Source organism: Oncorhynchus keta, chromosome 28 (assembly GCF_023373465.1).
Source record: "Oncorhynchus keta strain PuntledgeMale-10-30-2019 chromosome 28, Oket_V2, whole genome shotgun sequence".
NCBI classification, from domain to species: domain Eukaryota; kingdom Metazoa; phylum Chordata; class Actinopteri; order Salmoniformes; family Salmonidae; genus Oncorhynchus; species Oncorhynchus keta.
In genome coordinates, this window is record NC_068448.1 from 17,881,984 (window position 1) to 17,907,023 (window position 25,040).

Consider the following 25,040-nt stretch of genomic DNA (forward strand, 5'->3'; position numbering starts at 1 on the left):
CCAAATCCCTGTCATGTATTTTTGGGTGACTTCTCAGAGTTCATAGTAATCTGTCTTTGTGTATGTTTTTGTCTATGTTTTAGCTCACAATCTCAATCACTTCTGCAACTTCTCTCTAAACATTATTTCGAAATGAAAATCCTGCTAAACTCTATCAATTTCACGCAGGTCAAATGTCATGAAGCAGTACTTAACTGTGGTGTACATCATCACAGTTGTTTGGTTAGAACAGTACTAGCAGCGAATCTAATACATTTCAAAAACTTGCAAAGACAAGTGCTTCATATAAGGATCTTTATAAATCCAAGGTATTTTATCATCATATTCAACAGCAATTTTCCAAACCCTTGTTTATAACGTGTTTATCTCTATAGTTCCTTAAAAAACAGCAGGGAGTCTAAAAATACTGTAAACATACTGCATAAGCCGAGGGTCTCTCTCAGCCAAGTCTCTGTCAGGCAGGAAAATAAAGGCTCTAGATCAAAGGCAATCATCCTGTGCAAGACGTCAGAGCTCCCCCAACTGCCTCCCACTGCTCCTCTCTCTACTCACCCAAGTACCCATCCTCCCCCTCTCCCCCTTTCTTCCTCTCCCTCACCCTGTCCTTCACCCTCTCCTTCACCCTCTCCATCACCCTCTCCTTCACCTCCTCCTCTGGTCCACATCCACCATTTTAGTCTCCTTGTGATTGATTTCAGACAGTGTGAGTGTTTGTGTATAGCTGTGTGTTCGAGTGCGTGTGTTTAAGGATCTTCATATATGCAATATATTTGTATCATCCTCATCATATTCAATAGTAATTTTCCAAACCCTTGTTTATAATGTGCTTATCTCTATAGTTCCTTAAAAAAGAGCAGGGAGTCTAAAGATAAGCCTACTGCAAACCACGCTGTATTTAATCACATAGATATGTATGGCGTGGTAAGGGTATTTCAGGACTCAATGAAGCAGGGATGGAGGGATGGAAAGACAGAGAAGGAAGGGCAAAAATATGGAGGGATGGAGGGATAAAGAGATGCATGTGTAACATGAACAAACTTTGTGATATAGTAATTGGCTCTAGCAGGAGTGACCCCTTCTGGAAACATGGATACAACTTTGAGTGCCCCTGCATAGTATGATGTGATATATAAACATATATCTCTGGAATTCTGTCTTCAATCCCTTCACAGATCCCAGGTACTGTATGCTTCGAACACCACTGAGCTACTTATTGCTCTGCTAAGACCTAGATTTTAACATGCCATATATACAGTGCCTTGCAAAAGTATTCATCCCCCTTGGCGTTTTTCCTATTTTGGTGCATTACAACCTGTAATTTAAATGGAGTTTTTGTCACGCCTTGGTCTTAGTATTTTGTGTTTTCTTTAATTATTTGTTCAGGCCAGGGTGTGACATGGGGTTATTGTATTGTCGTATTGGGGGTTTTGTAGGCATTGGGATTGTGGTTGATTAGGGGTGTGTCTAGTATAGGCTTGGCTGCCTGAGGCGGTTCTCAATCAGAGTCAGGTGATTCTTGTTGTCTCTGATGGGGAACCGTATTTAGGTAGCCTGGGTTTCACTTTGTATTTCGTGGGTGATTGTTCCTGTCTCTGTGTAGTGTTCACCAGATAGGCTGTAATAGGTTTCACGTTCCGTTTGTTGTTTTTGTATTTATTAGTTATTTCATGTATCGTTCCGTTTTTCTTCATTAAAGACATGAGTAACCACCACGCTGCATTTTGGTCCGACTCTCTTTCTACAAACGAAGAACGCCGTTACAGAATCACCCACCACACACGGACCGAGCAGCGTGTTAAAATGGACATCAGAAGTATGGAGTATACTACGTGGGAAGAAATAGACAGGTGGGCGGTCGACCCAGAGAGAGTGCCGGCGCCCGCCTGGGATTCGCTGGAGCAGTGCGAAGAGGGCTATAGGAGAATGGAGTCGAAGAGAAAGACATGGCAGCGAAAGGAGGATGAATTATTCGGAGAATGGACATGGGAAGACGTGTTGGATGGCAAAAGTTGTTACACTTGGGAGGAGATACTGGCCGGAAGAGATCGCCTTCCATGGGAACAGGTGGAGGCACTTAGGAGAGCAGAGGCAGCAGGAGATAGGAGCCGACGATACGAGGGAACACGGTTGGCAAGGAAGCCCGAAAAGCAGCCCAAAAAATTTTGGGGGCTTACAGGGAGTATGGCTCTGCCAGGTAGGAGACCTGCGCAAACTCCCTGTGCTTACCGGGGGCTAGAGAGACCGGGCAGGCACCGTGTTATGCTATGGAGCGCACGGTGTTTCCAGTGCGGGTGCATAGCCCGGTGCGGTTCATACCAGCCCTTCGTATTGGCCGGGCTAGAGTGGGCATCGAGCCAGGTAAAGTTGGGCAGGCTCGGTGCTCAAGAGCTCCAGTGCGCCTGCACGGTCCGATCTATCCAGAGCCACCTCCACACACCAGTCCTCCGGTAGCAGCTCCCCGCACCAGGCTTCCTGTGCGTGTCCTCGCTCCAGTATCACCAGTGCCAGCACCACGCATCAGGCCTACAGTGCGCCTCGCCTCTCCTGTGCTGACGGAGTCTCCTGTCTGTTCAGCGCTATCAGAGCCTACCTCCTGTACAGCGCTGCTGGAGTATCCTGTCTGTTCAGCGCTATCAGAGCCTTCCTTCCCTCCTGCGCTGTCGGAGTCTCCCGCCTGTTCAGCACTATCAGAGCCTTCCTCCTCTACAGCGCTGCTGGAGTCTCCTGTCTGTTCAGCACTATCAGAGCCTTTCTCCTCTCCTGCACTGTCGGAGTCTCCCGCCTGTTCAGCGCTATCAGAGCCTTCCTCCTCTACAGCGCTACCGGAGCCTCCTGCCTGTTCGGAGCAGCCTGAGCTGTCAGTCTGCATGAAGCCGCCAGAGCTGTCTATCTGCATGAAGCAGCCAGAACTGTCAGTCTGCAAAGAGCTGCCAGTCTGCAAGGAGCTGTCAGTCTGCAAGGAGCTGACAGTCTGCAAGGAGCTGCCAGTCTGCAGGGTGCTGTCAGCCTGCATGGAGCAGTCAGAGCTGTCAGTCTCTATGAATCAGCCAGAGCTGTCAGTCTGCATAAAGCAGCCAGAGCTGTCAGTCTGTATGAAGCAGTCAGAGCTGTCAGCCTGCATGGAGCAGCCAGAGCTGTCAGTCTGCATAAAGCAGCCAGAGCTGTCAGTCTGCATGGAGCAGTCAGAGATGTCAGCCTGCATGGAGCAGTCAGAGCTGTCAGTCTGTATGAAGCAGCCAGAGCTGTCAGTCTGTATGAAGCAGCCAGAGCTGTCAGTCTGTATGAAGCAGCCAGAGCTGTCAGTCTGCATGAAGCAGCCAGAGCTGTCAGTCTGCAAAGAGCTGCCAGTCTGCAAGGAGCTGTCAGTCTGCAAGGAGCTGTCAGCCTGCATGGAGCAGCCAGAGCTGTCAGTCTGCAAGGAGCTGTCAGTCTGCATAGAGCAGCTAGATCCGCCAGTCAGCCATGATCTTCTAGATCTGCCAGTCAACCAGATTCTTCCAGATCTACCAGTCAACCAGTCCCAGATCTGAGTCTGCATAGAGCAGCTAGATCTGCCAGTCAACCAGAATCTTCCAGATCTGCTAGTCAACCAGAATCTTCCAGATCAGCCAGCCAGCCAGGATCTACCGGAGCCTACTACCTGCCTGAGCTTCATCTCAGTACTGGGCTTCCTCTCAGTACTGGGCTTCCTCTCAGTGCTGGGCTTTCTCTCAGTACTGGGCTGCCCCTCAGTCCCGAGCTGCCCCTCAGTCCCGAGCTGCCCCTCAGTCCCGAGCTGCCCCTCAGTCCTGAGCTGCCCCTCAGTCCCGAGCTGCCTCAGTCCCGAGCTGCCCCTCAGTCCCGAGCTGCCCCTCAGTCACGAGCTGCTCCTCAGTTCAGTGGGGTTCTGGGTGAGGACTATTAGGCCATGGTCGGCGGCGAGGGTGGATTATCCCAGGACGCGAAGGGGAGGAACTATGACTTTTATGGAGTGGGGTCCACGTCCCGAGCCGGAACCGCCACCATGGACAGATGCCCACCCGGACCCTCCCTATGGTTTTGAGGTGCGTCCGGGAGTCCGCACCTTAGGGGGGGTTCTGTCACGCCTTGGTCTTAGTATTTTGTGTTTTCTTTAATTATTTGTTCAGGCCAGGGTGTGACATGGGGTTATTGTATTGTCGTATTGGGGGTTTTGTAGGCATTGGGATTGTGGTTGATTAGGGGTGTGTCTAGTATAGGCTTGGCTGCCTGAGGCGGTTCTCAATCAGAGTCAGGTGATTCTTGTTGTCTCTGATGGGGAACCGTATTTAGGTAGCCTGGGTTTCACTTTGTATTTTGTGGGTGATTGTTCCTGTCTCTGTGTAGTGTTCACCAGATAGGCTGTAATAGGTTTGTTGTTTTTGTATTTATTAGTTATTTCATGTATCGTTCCGTTTTTCTTCATTATAGACATGAGTAACCACCATGCTGCATTTCGGTCCGACTCTCTTTCTACAAACGAAGAACGCCGTTACAGTTTTATTTGGATTTCATGTAATGGACATACACAAATAGTCCAAATTGGTGAAGTGAAATGAAGAAAAAAAACGTGTTAAAAAATCAAAAATCAAATGGAAAAGTAGTGTGTGAACATGTATTCACCCCTTTGCGATGAAGCCCCTAAATAAGATATGGTGCAACCAATTACCTTCAGAAGTCACATAATTACTTAAATAAAGTCCACCTTTGTGCAATCTAAGTGTCAAATGATCTGTCACATGATCTCAGTATATATACACCTGTTCTGAAAGGCCCCAGAGTCTGCAACACCACTAAGCAAGGGGTACCACCAAGCAAGCAACACCACTAAGCAAGGGCACCATCAAGCAAGCAACACCATGAAGACCAAGGAGCTCTTCAAACAGGTCAGGGACAAAGTTGTGGAGAAGTACAGATCAGGGTTGAGTAATAAAAAAATATCATAAACTTTGAACATCCCACGGAGAACCATTAATTCCATTATTCAAAAAATGGAAAGAATATGGCACCATAACAAACCTGCCAAGAGAGGGCCACCCACCAAAACTCACAGACCAGGCAAGGAGGGCATTAATCAGAGAAGCACCAAAGAGACCAAAGATAACTCTGAAGGACCTGCAAAGCTCCACAGCAGAGATTGGAGTATCTGTCCATAGGACCACTTTACGCTGTACACTCCACAGAGCTGGGCTTTACGGAAGAGGGGCCATAAAAAAAGCCATTGCTTAAAGAAAAAAATAAACAAATACATTTGATGTTCATCAAAAGGCATGTGGGAGACTCCCCAAATATATGGAATAAGGTATTCTGGTCAGATGAGACTAAAATTTAACTTTTTGGAAATCAAGGAAAACGCTATGTCTGGCGCAACCCCAACACCTTCCATCTCCCTGAGAACGCCATGTTTTTCATCGGCAGGGACTTGGAAACCGGTCAGAATGGAAGGAATGATGGATGGCGCGAAATACAGGGACATTCTTGAGGGAAACCTGTTTAAGTCTTCCAGAGATTTGAGACTGGGATGAAGGTTCATCTTCCAGCAGGACAATGACACGAAGCATACGGATAAAGCAACACTCGAGTGGTTTAAAGGGAAACATTTAAATGTCGTGGAATGGCCTAGTCAAAGCCCAGACCTCAATCTAATTGAGAATCTGTGGTATGACTTAAATATTGCTGTACACCAGCGGAACCCATCCAACTTAAAGGAGCTGGAGCAGTTTTGCATTGGTCTGGTAAAATTAAGGAAGTTGCACCATTTTAAAAACATTACAATACAGTCGTGGCCAAAAGTTTTGAGAATGACTCAAATATAAATTTTCACAAAGTCTGCTGCCTCAGTTTGTATGATGGCAATTTGCATATACTCCAGAATGTTATGAAGAGTGATCTGATGAATTGCAATTAATTGCAAAGTCCCTATTTGACATGCAAATGAACTGAATCCCCAAAAAACATTTCAACTGCATTTCAGTCGTGCCACAAAAGGACCAGCTGACATCATGTCAGTGATTCTCTTGTTAACACAGGTGTGAGTGTTGACGAGGACAAGGCTGGAGATCACTCTGTCATGCTGATTGAGTTCAAATTACAGACTGGAAGCTTCAAAAGGAGGGTGGTGCTTGGAATTAAGGCTGCAGGGCGCCCAAGACAGTCCAGCAAGTGCCAGGACCGTCTCCTAACGTTGATTCAGCTGCTGGATCGGGGCACCACCAATACAGAGCATGCTCAGGAATGGCAGCAGGCAGGTGTGAGTGCATTTGCACGCACATTGAGGCAAAAACTTTTGGAGGATGACCTGGTGTGAAGAAGGGCAGCAAAGAAACCACTTCTCTCCAGAAAAAACATCAGGGACAGACTGATATTCTGCAAAAGGTACAGGGATTGGACTGCTGAGGACTGGGGTAAAGTCATTTTCTCTGATGAATCCCCTTTCAGATTGTTTGGGGCATCCAGAAAAAAGCTTGTCCGAAGAAGACAAGATGAGTGCTACCATCAGTCCTGTGTCATACCAACAGTAAAGCATCCTGAGACCATTCATGTGTGGGGTTGCTTCTCAGCCAAGGGAGTGGGCTCACTCACAATTTTGCATAAGAACACAGCCATGAATAAAGAATGGTACCAACACAACTTCTCCCAACCATCCAGGAACAGTTTGGTGACGAACAATGCCTTTTCCAGCATGATGGAGCATCTTGCCATAAGGCAACAGTGATAACTAAGTGGCTCGGGGAACAAAACATTGATATTTTGGGTCCATGGCCAGGAAACTCCCCAGACCTTAATCCCATTGAGAACTTGTGGTCAATCCTCAAGAGGCAGGTGGACAAACAAAACCCCACAAATTCTGACAATCTCCAAGCCTTGATTATGCAAGAATGGGCTGTCATCAGTCAGGATGTGGCCCAGAAGTTAATTGACAGCATGCCAGGGCAGATTGCAGAGGTTTTGAAAAAGAAGGTTCAACACTGCAAATATTGACTCTTTGCACCAACTTCATGTAACTGTCAATAAAAGCCTTTGACACTTATGAAATGCTTATAATTATACTTCAGTATTCTATAGTAACATCTGACAAAAATATCTAAAGACACTGAAGCAGCAAACTTTTTGAAAATGTATATTTGTGTCATTCTCAAAACTTTTGTCCACGACTGTAACGGTATTCGTCGTCGGAAGATGAGGAATCATCGGACCAAAGCGCAGCTTGGTAAGTGTTCATGCTTACTTTATTAAAACTGAACACTAACCGCAAAATAACAAAGGGAATCACTGAAACAGTCCTGAAAGGTGCAAAACACTAAACAGAAATTAACTACCCACAAAAACCCTGTGGGAAAAAGCTACCTAAGTATGGTTCCCAATCAGAGACAACGATAGACAGCTGTCCCTGATTGAGAACCATACCCGGCCAAAACAAAGAAATACAAAAACATAGAAAAAGGAACATAGAATTCCCACCCAAATCAGGGCGTGACAACGACTGTACATTCATTACAGAATTCACAACACACTAAGTGTGTGCCCTCAGGCTCATACTCCACTACCACACATCTACAATGCAGAATCCATGTGTAGGTGTGTGTATAGTGCGTATGCTATCATGTGTGTGTATGCATGTGTCTGTGCCTATGTCTGTGTTACTTCACAGTCCCCGCTGTTCGATAAGGTGTATTATTTCCTGCTGTTTAAATCTGATTCTACAGCTGGCATCAGTTACCTGATGTGGAATAGAGTTCTATGTAGTCATGGCTTAATGTAGTACTGTGAGCCTCTCATAGTCTGTTCTGGACTTGAGGACTGTGGAGAGACCTCTGGTGGCATATCTAGTGGGGTATGCATGTGTGTCCGAGCTGTGTGCTAGTATTTTAAACAGACAGCTTGGTACCTTCAGCTCATCAACACCGCTTAGGCCGCCAATTGAGACTTGCTCGTGGGCGTGCTGGCAGTGTACATGGTCCGTGGCAGCATATAGCGGCTCGTTCGATTGTGCGTCAAGAATTCAGCATAGTAAGTTTGTGTGAAGGTCTGGTTATGAAATGGGTAAATAGTGTAATCCATTCTCCATTTCATTAATTTATTAATGGATAAATAGTCATTGAAGCTTTTTAAAATGGTTAATTAAAACAGTGTTTAAAATCAGAACATTTGTTTAATTTTTATTTGAATATAATAGGCACATTTTTTAAAAGACAACACTATTGTCGCCTTGACACCGAATGAAATGTCTTCCCGCTAATATTTAAATTTTTGGAGGGAGAGTATTTCACTATAAATAGTGATTTCATCCTCATATCTGTATTTCCATCATGATTTGCAAACTGAGGAAACTCAAATAAAATAAAATAAAATAAAATAAAATTTTATTTGTCACATACACATGGTTAGCAGATGTTAATGCGAGTGTAGCGAAATGCTTGTGCTTCTAGTTCCGACAATGCAGTAATAACCAACAAGTAATCTAACTAACAATTCCAAAACTACTGTCTTATACACACAAGTGTAAGGGGATAAAGAATATGTACATAAAGATATATGAGTGAGTGATGGTACAGAGCGGCATAGGCAAGATACAGTAGATGGTATCGAGTACAGTATATACATATGAGATGAGTATGTAAACAAAGTGGCATAGTTAAAGTGGCTAGTGATACATGTATTACATAAAGATGCAGTAGATGATATAGAGTACAGTATATACGTATACATATGAGATGAATAATGTAGGGTATGTAAACATTATATTAGGTAGCATTGTTTAAAGTGGCTAGTGATATATTTTACATCATTTCCCATCAATTCCCATTATTAAAGTGGCTGGAGTTAAGTCAGTGTGTTGGCAGCAGCCACTCAATGTTAGTGGTGGCTGTTTAACAGTCTGATGGCCTTGAGATAGAAGCTGTTTTTCAGTCTCTCGGTCCCAGCTTTGATGCACCTGTACTGACCTCGTCTTCTGGATGATAGCGGGGTGAACAGGCAGTGGCTCGGGTGGTTGTTGTCCTTGATGATCTTTATGGCCTTCCTGTAACATCGGGTGGTGTAGGTGTCCTGGAGGGCAGGTAGTTTGCCCCCGGTGATGCGTTGTGCAGAGCTCATTACACTCTGGAGAGCCTTACGGTTGTGGGCGGAGCAGTTGCCGTACCAGGCAGTGATACAGCCCGCCAGGATGCTCTCGATTGTGCATCTGTAGAAGTTTGTGAGTGCTTTTGGTGACAAGCCAAATTTCTTCAGCCTCCTGAGGTTGAAGAGCCGCTGCTGCGCCTTCTTCACGGTGCTGTCTGTGTGGGTGGACCAATTCAGTTTGTCTGTGATTTGTATGCCGAGGAACTTAAAACTCGCTACCCTCTCCACTACTGTTCCAACTCTTGGCTATTGCGGCGATCTATCAACGTTGGAACCTGTGGCGACGGCGCTCCATGTGGGTTTACCCCTCTTGATGTCCCGCAGTCGGTATGGAGAGTACCATCATCTGGCACAGGAACTGTGGTTTGATGATGTGATGTTCCAGGGCTATTTCCGGCTTGATAAAGACCAGTTCTATGACCTGCTGTTCAGGATAGGACCTTGCACTGCAAGGGAAGACACAACATTTCGGCGAGCTATTTGCCCAGCTGAACGTCTCGCCATTTGTCAAAGGTAAATATTGTCTAGCAATTTTAGAATCCTGACATGTTATTATCGATCAATAAATATATCATGAGTGAGTCAATAGCATCTATGAATAGGTCAGAACAAAAACAAATAACATTGCTACACTAGAAAACATTCTTTATGGGATTAATTTACATTAAATGTGTATTGACTACATCTTTGAGGTTACTGATGCTACTGTTGTATAATGGTATTTATATATTCATTTGTGATGCTATCCTTCCTATGACCCTGTTGTGTATGCACATGCATCTATCTATCCAATGTTATCATGATTTGTTATGAGAGATATTATACTTAAGTCATCCACAATTACCTGTTAATGTAAACGTCTAATAATGACATTATCTTCCATATTCCTACAGATACCTTGCAACTGGAGATTCGTTCAAAACCATAGCCAACAGTTACCGTGTAGGGCACTGCACGGTTGGGTTAATCATCAGGAGTGTGACCAGGGCCATCTGGGACTGTCTCGTGGGGGACTTCATGCCTGTTCCAACCAAGGACGACTGGAGGGCCATCGCTGCTGGCTTTGAAGAATGGTGGAACTTTCCTCATTGTCTGGGATTAGTGGATTGCAAGCATGTGGTCCTTCACAGTTTTATTTGAGACGACTGTACAACCATTAAGATTAATTGTCAGATTCAACAGAAGATATCTTTGTTTCTTGGGACCTAGAACAAGCATCTCTGTTTTGTCTGAGTTTAATAGTAGAAAGTTTGCAGCCATCCACTTCCTTATGTCTGAAACACATGCTTCTAGCGAGGGCAATTTTGGGGCTTCACCATGTTTCATTGAAATGTACAGCTGTGTGTCATCTGCATAGCAGTGAAAGTTAACATTATGTTTTCGAATAACATCCCCAAGAGGTAAAATATATAGTGAAAACAATAGTGGTCCTAAAACGGAACCTTGGGGAACACCGAAATTTACAGTTGATTTGTCAGAGGACAAACCATTCACAGAGACAAACTGATATCTTTCCGACAGATAAGATCTAAACCAGGCCAGAACATGTCCGTGTAGACCAATTTGGGTTTCCAATCTCTCCAAAAGAATGTGGTGATCGATGGTATCAAAAGCAGCACTAATGTCTAGGAGCACGTGGACAGATGCAGAGCCTCGGTCCGATGCCATTAAAATGTCATTTACCACCTTCACAAGTGCCGTCTCAGTGCTATGATGGGGTCTAAAACCAGACTGAAGCATTTCGTATACATTGTTTCTCTTCAGGAAGGCAGTGAGTTGCTGCGCAACAGCCTTCTCTAAAATGTTTGAGAGGAATGGAAGATTCGATTTAGGCCGATAGTTTTTTATATTTTCTGGGTCAAGGTTTGGCTTTTTCAAGAGAGGCTTTATTACTGCCACTTTTAGTGAGTTTGGTACACATCCAGTGGATAGAGAGCCGTTTATTATGTTCAACATAGGAGGGCCAAGCACAGGAAGCAGCTCTTTCAGTAGTTTAGTTGGAATAGGGTCCAGTATGCAGCTTGAAGGTTTAGAGGCCATGATTATTTTCATCATTGTGTCAAGAGATATAGTACTAAAACACTTGAGCGTCTCTCTTGATCCTAGGTCCTGGCAGAGTTGTGCAGACTCAGGACAACTGAGGTTTGGAGGAATACGCAGGTTTAAAGAGGAGTCCGTAATTTGCTTTCCAATAATCATAATCTTTTCCTCAAAGAAGTTCATGAATTTATCACTGCTAATGTGAAAGTCATCCGGTGTTGCATTGGCCCTGCCCCTGCCCCACACCTCCTCAACTCCTTCTCCTTGTTTCTTTCCTTGACAGAAGTGTTCCTGAGGTGCTTCCACTTTCTCTTTCCTCTAATGAAAACAGTTGAAAAACGAAATTAATTAAATGAAAGTATAACATTATCAAATGTAATGTACTGTATATTTTACCAGATGTATTATATGATCGAAATGATTCTTATTATGGTAATTGATTGAGCATATGTTCTCACAGAAGAATGAAATGTAAATGCAAGGTGATATCTGAAACTCATTAAATGGCATGTATCACAGAGAATAGATGACATGATCAGTATCGTGAACACTTGGTAACACCTACATGTAGCTATATACGACGTGCATCCTTGGCACCATATAATTTGATGATATTCTACAAAATCCATAGGCTTCATTGATGCCATTCAGAGTGTCTTGAAGTCAATAAAACTAGCTATGCAAGCTGAGGTTTATAGCAAGCCAGCCAGCCATCTAGCTACAGTAGTCAGCTAACTAATATTGATATTGTATTAAATATTGACATAAATGTTATGTTATTTTATAAAACCCACCCACTCTACATTTTTTTGTGTCTCTATATATAAAAAGGGTGACATCATAGAGTTCCGGGGACCCCATCACAGCAAAAATAAATGTATCCTCTGTTGTTTTTGTTAAAGCTAGCGATGGACACACGTAGAAACAACGGAACGTTGATTGATGGAACTAAACCTGATATTTTTATCCACAGTTTCACAACAAGACAGCCTGGTTTGCTGGTTTTCTCAAGAGTCCCTAAAAAATTATTAAACAACACTAATTAAAATGTCTAACTCATGTCGAAAATGCCCATAAATCTACCTAGCTGGCTAATGTCAGCAAGTCAGCTAGCCTGTTAAATCGCAATTTTCGCAAATTAACAAAAAAATATGCATAATTGTTTGTCTCTACATTAACTAACATATTCCTGTCAACTGTAAATGTTTTGCATGATTCGTTATGACGTTATAATCACTTACATTTGCTTCCATCCTAGTATTTCTGTCAGCCATCTTTGCTGAAGAAAGTCTCCAGCCTTGGGTCGCATAGCGTCAAATTCGTCATGGGAACCACTTGATATGATTTGCCGCCGCCCAACGGTCGTCGCTGGAGATTTGCATAAAGTTGGGAAAAGTTTATTTTTCATGGCCTCCCACAACACATTCGCACCCCCAAAAGGTCCCTCGCCTTCGCCGCTTCTCACCATTTTCCTTCCATTAAAATGAATGGGAAGTAGTGTTTTACCGCGCGGCATCAGTGTATCAGGCCCGTAATGAAGAAGTCAATCTCTCTTCCACTTTGAGCCATGAGAGATTGACATGCATGTCAATAATGTTAGCTCTCCGTGTACTTTTAAGGGCCAGCCGTGCTGCCCTGTTCTGAGCCAACTGAAATTTCTCCAAGTCACTCTTTGTGGCACCCGAGAACACGACTGAACAGTCGTCCAGGTGCGACAAAACCAGGGCCTGTAGGATCTGCCTTGTTGATAGTGTTGTTAAGAAGGTAGAGTAATGCTTTATTATGGACAGACTTCTCCCCATCTTAGCTACTGTTGTATCAATATGGTTTGGCCATGACAGTTTACAATCCAGGGTTACTCCAAGCAGTTTAGTCACCTCAAACTTGCTCAATTTCCACATTATTCATTACAAGATTTAGTTGAGGTTTAGGGTTTAGTGAATGATTTGTCCCAAATACAATGCTTTTAGTTTTGAAAATATATTTAGGATTAACTTATTCCTTGCTATCCATTCCGAAACTAACTGTAGCTCTTTGTTAAGTGTTGCATGCATTTCAGTACCTGTAGCAGCTGACGTGTATAGTGTTGAGTCATTTGCATACATAGACACACTGGCCTTACTCAAAGCCAGTTGCATGTCATTAGTAAAGATTGAGAAAGCAACCAGGAATACGTAAAGCACTACGACCAGGAATATGACTTTCTCAAAGCAGATCCTTTGTCTGCACCTCCCAGGGCATTTAAGCTGATTCCAGAGGCCAATCCAAAACAACGCCGTTAGAGGAGAGGGTGCTGGAATGGTCTTCTAGTGAGGCTTTGGATGCGTGCACACCACCCACTGCTTCCGAGTATATTACTCACTAGTGTCCAGTCCCAAGTAGACAAAGTAGACAAAATCAGGGCAAGAGTTGCTTTCCAAAGAGATATCCGGGATTGTAACATACTCTGTTTCACGTAGACATGGCTAGCTGGGGACATGCTGTCTGAGTCCGTACAGCCAACAGGATTTTCAGTGCATCGCGCCGACAGGAACACACATCTCGTTGGTAAGAAGAAGGGCGGGGGTGTATGTTTCATGATTAATGACGCATGATGTAATTGTAACAACATACAATAACTCAAGTCCTTTTGTTCACCTGACCTAGAATTCCTTGCAATCAAATACCGACTGTAGTATCTCCCAAGAGAACTCTCCTCAGCTTTTCGTCGCAGCTGTTTATATCTCCCCGCAAACAGATACCAAGATGGCCATCAAGGAACTTTGCTGGACTTTATGTAAACTGGAAACAATATATCCTGAGGCTGCATTTATTGTAGCTGGGGATTTAAAGAAAGCTAATCTGAGAACAAGCCTACCTAAATTCTATCAGCATATCGATTGCAGTACACGAGAGAGTAATACACTCGACCATTGCTACTCTAACTTCTGCGATGCATACAAGGCTCTCCCCCGCCCTCCTTTTGGTAAATCTGACCATGACTCCATCTTGTTGTTCCCCTCCTATAGGCAGCAACTAAAACAGCAAGTGCCCGTGCTTAGATCTATCCAATCCTGGTCTGATCAATAGGATCCCACGCTTCAAGATTGCTTCAATCATGCAGACTGGGATATGTTCCATTGATGTATAAGCTGACTCAGTGAGCGAGTTTCTAAGGAAGTGTATCGGAGATGTTGTACCCACTGTGACTTTTAAAATCTTCCCTAACCAGAAAACATGGATTGATGGCAGCATTCGCGCAAAACTGAAAGCACGTACCACCGCATTTAATCAAGGCAAGGCGACTGGAAACATGACCGAATACAAGCAGTGTAGTTATTTCCTCCATAAGGAAATCAAAAAAGCAATGCTTCAGTATAGAGACAGAGTGGAGTCGCAATTCAATGGCTCAAACATGAGACGTATGTGGCAGGGTCTACAGACAATCACGGATTACAAAAAGAAAACCAGCCCCGTTGCGGAAATCATCTGGCTCCCAGACAAGTTTAACAACTTCTTTGCACACCTTGAGGACAATACAGTACCACTGACACGGCCTGCTACCAAAGATTGTTGGCTCTCCTTTTTCATGGCCGACTTGAGTAAAACATTTAAAAGTTTGAACACTCGCAAGGCTGCCAGCCCAGACAGCATCCTTAGACGCGCCAGGACCTAGGATCAAGGGAGACACTCAAGTGTTTCAATACTAAACTCAGAAAAAAATGAAACGTCCTTTATGCAGGACTCTGTCTTTCAAAGATAATTCGTAAAAATCCAAATAACTTCACAGATCTTAATTGTAAAGGTTTTAAACACTGTTTCCCATGCTTGTTCATAAACAATTAATGTACATGCACCTGTGGAACAGCCATTAAGACACTAACAGTTTACAAGTGTTAGGCAATTAAGGTCACGGTTACGAAAACTTAGGATACTAAAGAGGCCTTTCTACTGACTCTGAAAAACACCAAAAGAAAGATGCTCAGGGTCCCTGCTCATCTGCGTGAACGTACCTTAGACATGCTGCAAGGAGTCATGAGGACTGCAGATGTGGCCAGGGCAATAAATTGCATTGTCTGTACTGTGAGACGCCTAAGACAGCGCTACAGGGAGACAGGACAGACAGTTGATCGTCCTCACAGTGGCAGACCACGTGTAATAACACCTGCACAGGATCGGTACATCCGAACATCACACCTGCGGGTCAGGTACAGAATGGCAACAACAACTGCCCGAGTTACAGCAGGAATGCACAATCCCACCATCAGTACTCAGACTAACCACAATAGGCTGAGAGAGGCTGGACTGAGGGCTTGTAGGCCTGTTCTAAAGCAGGTCCTCACCAGACATCACCGGCAACAACGTCGCCTATGGGCACAAACCCACCGTCGCTGGACCAGACAGGACTGGCAAAAAGTGCTCTTCACTGACGAGTCATGGTTTTTTCTCATCAAGGGTGATGGTCAGATTCGCGTTACACTGAGGCCTGTAAGAAATTAGTGTTACACCGAGGCCTGTACTCTGGAGCGGGATCGATTTGGAGGTGGAGGGTCCATCATGGTCTGGGGCGGTGTGTCACAGCATCATTGGACTGGACTTGTTGTCATTGCAGGCGATCTCAACGCTGTGCATTACAGGGAAGACATCCTTCTCCCTCATGTGGTACCCTTCCTGCAGGCTCATCCTGACATGACCCTGCAGCAAGACAAATCCACCAGCCATACTGCTCGTTCTGTGCGTGATTTCCTGCAAGACAGGAATGTCAGTGTTCTGCCAGCGAAGAGCCCGGATCTCAATGCCATTGAGCATGTCTGGGACCTGTTGGATCGGAGGGTTAGGGCTAGGGCCATTCCCCCCAGAAATGTCCGGGAACTTGCAGGTGCCTTGGTGGAAGAGTGGGGTAACATCTCACAGCAAGAACTAGCAAATCTGGTGCAGTCCATGAGGAGGAGATGCACTGCAGTACTTAACCTGTTAGAACTCTAGGGGCAGTATTTCATTTTTGGATAAAAAGACGTGCCCGTTTTTAGCGCGATATTTTGTCACGAAAAGATGCTCGACTATGCTTGGAATTGATAGTTTTGGAAAGAAGACACTCTGACGTTTCCAGAACTGTAAAGATTTTCACTGTGAGTGCCATAGAACAATATCTACAGGCAAAACCAAGATGTTTGAGTGACCAGGAAATCAACAGGATTTTTGAAGGCACGTTTTCAATGATCTCCTTATATGGCTGTGAATGGCACAGGAATCAACGGACACTTCCTATCGTTTCCCCCAGGTGTCTGCAGCATTGTGACGTCTTTGTAGGCATATCATTGGAAGATTGGCCATAAGAGCCTACAATTACCAAGTGTCCCGCATGGTGTCTGCGTGGAAATTGGTGCGCAAAAGTCAGGTCCCAGTATTTTTCCATCCGAATCAGAGAAGAATGCACGTGTCTAGGACTGGCATTTCAATGAAGAGATATATGACCAAACACCTTGAGGATTGATTCAAACAACGTTTTCCATGTTTCAGTCGATATTATGGAGTTAATTCGGAAAAAGTTCGACGTTTAGGTGACTGAATTTTCGGTTAGTTTCGGTAGCCAAATGCATAGTAACAAAACGGAACGTTGTGTCCTACACAAGCATCTTTCAGGAAAAACTGGACATCTGCTATGTAACTGAGAGTCTCCTCATTGAAACATCTGAAGTTCTTCAAAGGTAAATGATTTTATTTGATCCCTTTGCTGGTTTTTGTGAATGTTGCGTGCTAAATGCTAATGCTAAATGCTACGCTAGCTATCACCACTCTTACACAAATTATTGATTTTCTCTGGTTCTAAAGCATATTTTGAAAATCTGAGACGACAGGATTGTTAAGAAAAGGATAAGCTTGAGGACAGGCATATTTATTTCATTTATTTTGCAATTTTCAGAAATCGCTAATGTTGCGTTATGGTAATGAGCTTGAGGCTGTAGTCACAATCCCGGATCCGGGATGGGGCGGCCTAACAGGTTAATGCAGCTAGTGGCCACACCAGATACTGACTTTTACTTTGCAAAAATTATACAATTTCTGTTAGTCACATGTCTGTGGAACTTATTAAGATTATGTCTCAGTTGTTGAATCTTATTATGTTCATACAAATATTGACATATATTAAGTTTGCTGAAAATAAACTCAGTTGACAGTGAGAGGACGTTTCTTTTTTCCTGAGTTTATATCTCTTGACACATTGATGAAAATAGTCATGGCGTCTAAACCTTCAAGCTGCATCCTGGACCCTATTCCAACTAAACTACTGAAATCTCCCATTCCTCTCAAACAGTTTTAGAGAAAGCTGTTGAGCAGCAACTCATTGCCTTCCTGAAGGCAAACAATGTATACGAAACGCTTTAGTCTGGATTTAGACCCCATCATAGCACTGAGATTGCACTTGTGAAGGTGGTAAATTACCTTTTAATGGCGTTAGACCGAGGCTCTGCAACTGTCCTCGTGCTCCTAGACCATAATGCTGCTTTTGATACCATCGATCATCACATTCTTTTGGAGAGATTGGTAACCCAAATTGGTCTAGACGGACAAGTTCTGGCCTGGTTTAGATTTTTTTCTGTCAGAAAGATATCAGTTTGTCTCTGTAGATGGTTTGTCTTCTGAAAAATCAACTGTACATTTCAGTGTACCTCAAGGCTCTGTTTTAGGACCACTATTGTTTTCACGATGAATCTGACCTATTGGTGATGTCATTCGGAAACATAATGTTAACTTTCACTGCTATGCGGACGATACACAGCTGTACATTTCGATGAAACAAGGTGAAGCCCCAAAATTTCCCTGCCTGGAAGCCTGTGTTTCAGACATAAGGAAGTGGATGGTGGAAAATGCTAGAGATCGCTAGAGATCTTCTGTTGAATCTGACAATTAATCTTGATGGTTGTACAGTCGTCTCAAATAAAACTGTGAAGGACCTCTGCGTTACTCTGGACCCTGATCTCTCTTTTGACAAACATATCAAGGCTGTTTCAAGGAAAGCTTTTTCCATCTACTTAACAGCCCTCAAAAATCAGAAACTGTCTGTCCAAAAATGATACAGAAAAATTCATCCATGCTTTTGTCACTTCTCGATTAGACTACTGCAATGCTCTACTTTCCAGCTACCCGGATAAAGCACTAAATAAACTTCAGTTAGTGCTAAACACCGTACATACCTACACTTACGCTACGGTCACAAGACGCAGGCCTCCTAATTGTCCCTAGAATTTCTAAGCAAACAGCTGGAGGCAGGGCTTTCTCCTATAGAGCTCAATTTTTATGGAATAGTCTGCCTATCCATGTGAGAGACGCAGACTCGGTCTAGACCTTTAAGTCTGTATTGAAGACTCATCTCTTCAGTAAGTCCTATGATTGAGTGTAGTCTGGCCCAGGAGAGTGAAGGTGAATGGAAAGGCACTGGAGCAACGGACCGCCCTTGCTGTCTCTGCCTGGCCTGTTCCCCTCTCTCCAATTGGATTCCCTGCCTCAAACCCAATTACGGGGGCTGAGTCACTGGTTTACTGGTGCTCTTCCATGCCGTCCCTATGAGGTGTGCATCACTTCAGTTGAGTCACTGACGTGATCTTCCTGTCCGGGATGTCGCAAGGTGCCGTGGGGGAGATCATCGTGGGCTATACTCGGGCTTGTCTCAGGATTGTAGGTTGGTGGTTGAAGATATCCCTCTAGTGGTGTGGGGGCTCGCTTTGGCAAAGAGGGTGGTTTTACATCCTGCCTGTTTGGCCCTGTCCGGGGCCACAGTGTCACCCGACCCCTCTCGTTTCAGCCTCCAGTATATATGCTGCAATAGTTTATGAGTCGGGGGGCTAGGGTTGCTCTGTTATATCTGGAGTATTTCTCCTGTCTTATCCGGTGTCCAGTGTGAATTTAAGTATGCTCTCTGTAATTCTCTCTCTCTCTTGTTCTCTCTCTCTGTCTCTCTCTTTCTCTCGAACCTGAGCACTAGGACCATGCCTCAGGACTACCTGGCCTGATGACTCCTTGCTGTCCCCAGTCCACCTGGTCGTGCTGCTGCTCCAGTTTCAACTGTTCTGCCTGTGGCTATGGAACACTGACCTGTTCACCGGACATGCCAACTGACATTTACTCGTGAGGTTCTGACCTGTACCCTCTACAACCACTGTGATTATTATTATCTGATCCTGCTGGTCATCTATGAATATTTGAAAATCTAGGCCTTGTTCTGTTATAATCTCCACCCGGCACAGCAAGAAGAGGTCTGGCCACCCCTCATAGCCTGTTTCCTCTCTAGGTTTTTCCTAGGTTCCGGCCTTTCTAGGGAGTTTTTCCTAGCCACCGTGCTTCTACACCTGCATTGCTTGCTGTTTGGGCTTTTAGGCTGGGTTTCTGTGCATCAGCTGATGTAAGAAGGGCTTTATAAATAAATTTGACTGATTGATTGAACAACATCTCCACTCTGCTGATCTTCTATACTGGGTCCCCACAAGGGTGCGTTCTCAGCCCTCTCCTGTACTCCCTGTTCACCAACGACTGCATTGCAAACTCAAGTTTGCAGACAACACTACAGTGGTAGGCTGGATTACCAACAACGACGAGACAGCCTACAGGGGGGAGGTGAAGGCACTCGGAGTGTGGTGTCAGGAAAATAACCTCTCACTCAATGTCAGCAAAACAAAAGAGATGATCGTGGATTTCAGGAAATAGCTAAGGGAGATAGCTCCCCCTCCTCAGTGTAAACTGAAATGATCCACGCAACAGCGCCTCTTTAACCTCAGGAGGCTGAAAAAATGTGGTTTGTCACTAACATTTATAGGTGCAGAATTGAGAGCATCCTGTTGGGCTGTATCAACACCTTGTATGGCAACTGCACTGCCCACAACCTTAGGGCTCTCCAGAGGGTGGTGCGGTCTGCACAACGCATCACCGGGGGCAAGCTACCAGCCCTCCAGGAGACCTACAACACCCAATGTCACTGGAAGGCAAAAAAAGATAATCAAGGGCAATAACCACCCGAGCCACTACCTGTTCATCCTGCTTCCATCCAGAAGGTGAGGTCAGTACAGGTGCCTCAGAGCTGGGACAGAGATATTGAAAAACAGCTTCTGTCTCAAGGCCATCAGATTGTTTAAAACCTCTACTGAGTCCCCATCCCGCATGCGGGAGCGTAATCATTGCCTGACAATAATTATCATAACGCAACAGACATAAATATCCCTAGAAAATATTCCTATTCATGAAAATCACAAATGAAATATATTGAGACTCATTGTAGCCTTTTGTTAATCACCCTGTCATCTCAGATTTTCAAAATATGCTTTACAGCCAAAGCTAGACAAGCATTTGTGTAAGTTTATCGATAGCCTAGCATAGCATTTTGTCCAGCTAGCAGCAGGTAACTTGGTCACGGAAATCAGAAAAGCAATCAAATTAAATCGTTTACCTTTGATGAGCTTCGGATGTTTTCACTCACGAGACTCCCAGTTAGATAGCCAATGTTCATTTTTTCCAAAAATATTATTTTTGTAGGCGAAATAGCTCCGTTTCTTCTTCAGGTTTGGCTGAGAAATCGCCCGGAAATTGCAGTCACAAAAATGGCGAAACATATTCCAAATTAGCTCCATAATATCGACAGAAAAATGGCAAACGTTGTTTATAATCAATCCTCAAGGTGTTTTTCAAATATCTATTCGATTATATATCTGTCGGGACAATTAGTTTTTCAGTAGGACCGATTGGAGTAATGGCTACCTCTGTATTTTACGCGAGAGTCACCCTGGGAGCCATCAGGTGACCACTTACGCAATGTATCCGCCTGTGGCTATTCTTCAGCATAAATGCATAAAACTACGTCACAATGCTGTAGACACCTTGGGGAATACGTAGAAAGTGTAAGCTGGTTGATAGCACATTCACAGCTCAATAGAGACGCAGCGCTTTGAACGCAGCGCTTTCAAAATATGGGGCACTTCCGGATTGGATTTTTCTCAGGCTTTCGCATGCAACATCAGTTCTGTTATACTCACAGACAATATCTTTACAGTTTTGGAAACGTTAGAGTGTTTTCTATCCTAAGCTGACAATTATATGCATATTCTAGCATCTTGTCCTGACAAAATATCATGTTTAAAACAGGAACGTTTTTTCCCCAAAAATTAAAATAATGCCCCTAGAGTCGCAACAGGTTTTAACAGCCACCAGCCAGACTTGATATCATTGGCCACTTTAATAAATGGAACACTAGTCACCTTAATAATGCCACATTAAGAATGTTTACATATCTCACATTACTCATCTAATATGTACACTACCGTTCAAATGTTTGGTGTCACTTAGAAATGTTCTTGATTTTGAAAGAAAGGCAAAGAAAATGTGTCCATTAAAATAACATCAAATTGATCAGAAATGCAGTGTAGACATTGTTGATGTTGTAAATGACTATTGTAGCTGGAAACGGAAGATTCTTTAGGAATATATACATAGGCGTACAGAGACCCATTATCAGCAACCATCACTCCTGTGTTCCAATGGCACGTTGTGTTAGATAATCCAAGTTTATCATTTTAAAAGGCTAATTAACCATTAGAAAACAATTTTGCAATTATGTTACCACAGCTGAAAACGGTTGTCCTGATTAAAGAAGCAATCAAACTGGCCTTCTTTAGACTAGTTCAGTATCTGTAGCATCAGCATTTGTGGGTTCAATTTCAGGCTCAAAATGGCCAAAAACAAATAACTTTCTTCTGAAACTCATCAGTATATTCTTGTTCTGGGAAATTAAGGTTATTACATGTGAGAAATTGCCAAGAAGATCTCGTACAACGCTGTGTACTACTCCCTTCACAGAACAGCGCAAACTGGCTCTAACCAGAATAGAAGTGGAGTGGGAGGCCCTGTTGCACAACTGAGCAACAGGACAAGTACATTAGATTGTCTAGTTCGAGAAACAGATACCTCACAAGTCCTCAACTGGCAGCCTAATTAAATAGTACAGATGCCTCAGAAGTCCTCAACTGGCAGCCTAATTAAATAGTACCCACAAAACATCAGTCTCAACGACAATAGTGAAGAGGCGAATCCAGGATGCTGGCCTTCTAGGCAGTGCCTTAGACCGCTGCGTCACTCAGGAGCCAAGTTGGATTTTATCCCATAAATTTAATTGAATGTGCTCCAAAGCTTTTTACTATCATTCTTAATATAATTTATCTTTGTTTCATAGTATATTTTATTTTTATTTTTATTTAGCTTAATCACAGGATTTCTTAATTTTCAGTATGTTTGGTAATCATTTGGGCTGCCAGACTTATTTGCCATACCTTTTGCCTCATCCCTCTCAACCATTAATGCTAAATTGTAATTATTTCCGCCTCTATGGCCTATTTATTGCCTACCTCCCTACTCTTCTACATGTGCACACACTGTACATAGATTTTTCTATTTTTCCTTTCTTTTGTGTTATTGGCTGTACGTTTGTTTATGTGTAACTCTGTGTTGTTGTTTTTGTCACACTGCTTTGCTTTGTCAGGTCGCAGTTGTAAATGAGAACTTGTTATAAACTTGCGCGTCATAAAACTCACCTGGACTCCATCACCTCCCTGAATCCCTTCCCTATATACTATATGTCATTGGGGCGGCAGGGTAGCCTAGTGGTTAGAGCATTAGACTAGTAACCAAAAGGTTGCAAGTTCAAATCCCTGAGCTGACAATGTACAAAACCTGTCTTTCTGCCCTTGAACACCCACTGTTCCTAGGCCGTCATTGAAAATAAGAATTTGTTCTTAACTGACTTGCCTAGTAAAATAAATAAAAACTCCCTTTGGTTTCTTCACCCAGGCATTATTGTTTCCTATCTGTGCGTTGTTCATGTTTTTTGTTTTGTTCATTAAATTATGCACTCCCTAAACTTGCTTCCCGACTCTCAGCACACATTGTTACACATTATCAAGCATTTAACACATATTATCCAGATACTGACTGTTAGCACTTGGTCGTCTATAGCAGCTTCCCACAAGAATGGGCTTCATGTGAGGCAGATGAACCTGTGGCCATATTACTTCAACAGTATTTAAAATGAGATATTCTCTAAGCTTTACAGGAATGTGGTTCTTTATAAAGACGGCAATACCACCCCCATTGGCATTTCTGTCTTTTTGGTAAATGTTATAACCATGGATTGCTACCACTGTATAATCAAAGGTATTATCTAATTGAGTTTCAGAAATAGTCAGAATATGAATGTCATCTGTTACAAGCAAGTTATTGTCTTTGTGGACCTTAGAAAAGCGTATTCAGTCTCCGGTGAGACTTTTAAGGGGGACTATGTGTTGTTTCATGTAGTGAATCTGTTATTCAATGTGTTTGTATGGGCTAATAGCAGTAAGGCCAAAAAAAACATTTTATATATGTTTTTGATCCTTCAAGGAGTCCTAAAATTAAAAATTAAAAATACTGTAGCTAAATGGTGCTTGGTATGACCTTCTTAAAACAATTCCATATAGCTTAGTAGAACCCCTCCCCCGGCTTAGGCAGGGCTTGTGCTGTTATGGGCTAAATAAAAGGTCCCATGGCAAACCCCCAGACCTGACCCCAACAGATGCAGCAGTCTGGGTATTGCACACATGGCACGCTGCCTATTCATATGGTGCTGTCTCTTGGCTTCATAAGAAACCAGAAAAACAGCTGTGTGACTCCATAATATAATAATAATAATATAATATATGCCATTTAGCTGACGCTTTTATCCAAAGCGACTTACAGTCATGTGTGAATACATTCTACGTATGGGTGGTCCCGGGAATCGAACCCACTACCCTGGCGTTACAAGCGCCATGCTCTACCAACTGAGCCACAGAAGGACCATCTCAGCATATTTCTGGGTCTCGAGCTAGACCCACTCACGATTCACGCTTTTCTATCCACACGGAGGGTGTCAGGATTCTGGTTCTGCTTAACCCTACTGGGGATGATGGCTTCTGTGATGGAAGTTGTTCCCGTGGGGCTATTGTTGAGGCCGGCTTCTGCTGGTCAGAACCGACAATATGTCAGTGGTGGGCATACATCAACAGGCGGGGAGAGACTGTTTCTCTCCTTCCTAACCTTGGCTTCCTCCCTATTGCTGGGGAGCAGTGCACACATGCTGTTGCTGTGGGTGGCGCATGTCCCCGGTTGCCTCAACTCAGGAGCAGATATTTTATCCAGATGGGACCCTCTCTCTCAGGAGTGGAGGCTAAACCCCTGGGTGGTCTACTAGGTATGGGACTTTCTCCACGTTAAAATGTAAATGGTCGATATTTCAGCGTGTCATGTGGGAATTAATGAAGCCTCACCGGGGGCCCCTGTTCCTATAAGGTGTAGGTCATCTCAGACCGGTCGCTAAACCTATAGTGCCTGCATGGGACTTGGCATGGGTTTTGGAGGCATTGTGTGTGGCCGCTTTGAGCCTCTGGAGTCAGTGGATCTGAAGATCCTCTCCAACAAAACCTCCCTGCTCATGGCTTTGGCCTCGGCTAAACATGTTGGGGACCTCCACGTGTTAACCTGTACTTCGCTCGCCCCAGGCAACTTTAAGGTGACGTGTGCGACTTTAAGGTGACGTGTCCAAAGGTAGCCTTTGCCCTGAAAGTCATGTCTATGTCCTCCTTTTGCTTCTGAAGATCAACAAAGGTTACATGCCCTGTGTCCACTGTGACCATTACCCATGTACATTGAATATTGAAAGTAAAACTGCTTTTTGTCTGTTTTGCTAATCCAGCTCACAGTAGGGCACTCTCTAAGCAGCGTCTCTCCCACTGGATTGTGGAGGCTATCTCCCTGGTATATAGCAGCAAGGGGCAAGGGTTGCTTAGCAGTGTCCATGCCCGCTCCTCTTGGACATTGTTTAAAGGGTTGACTATAGGAGATATTTG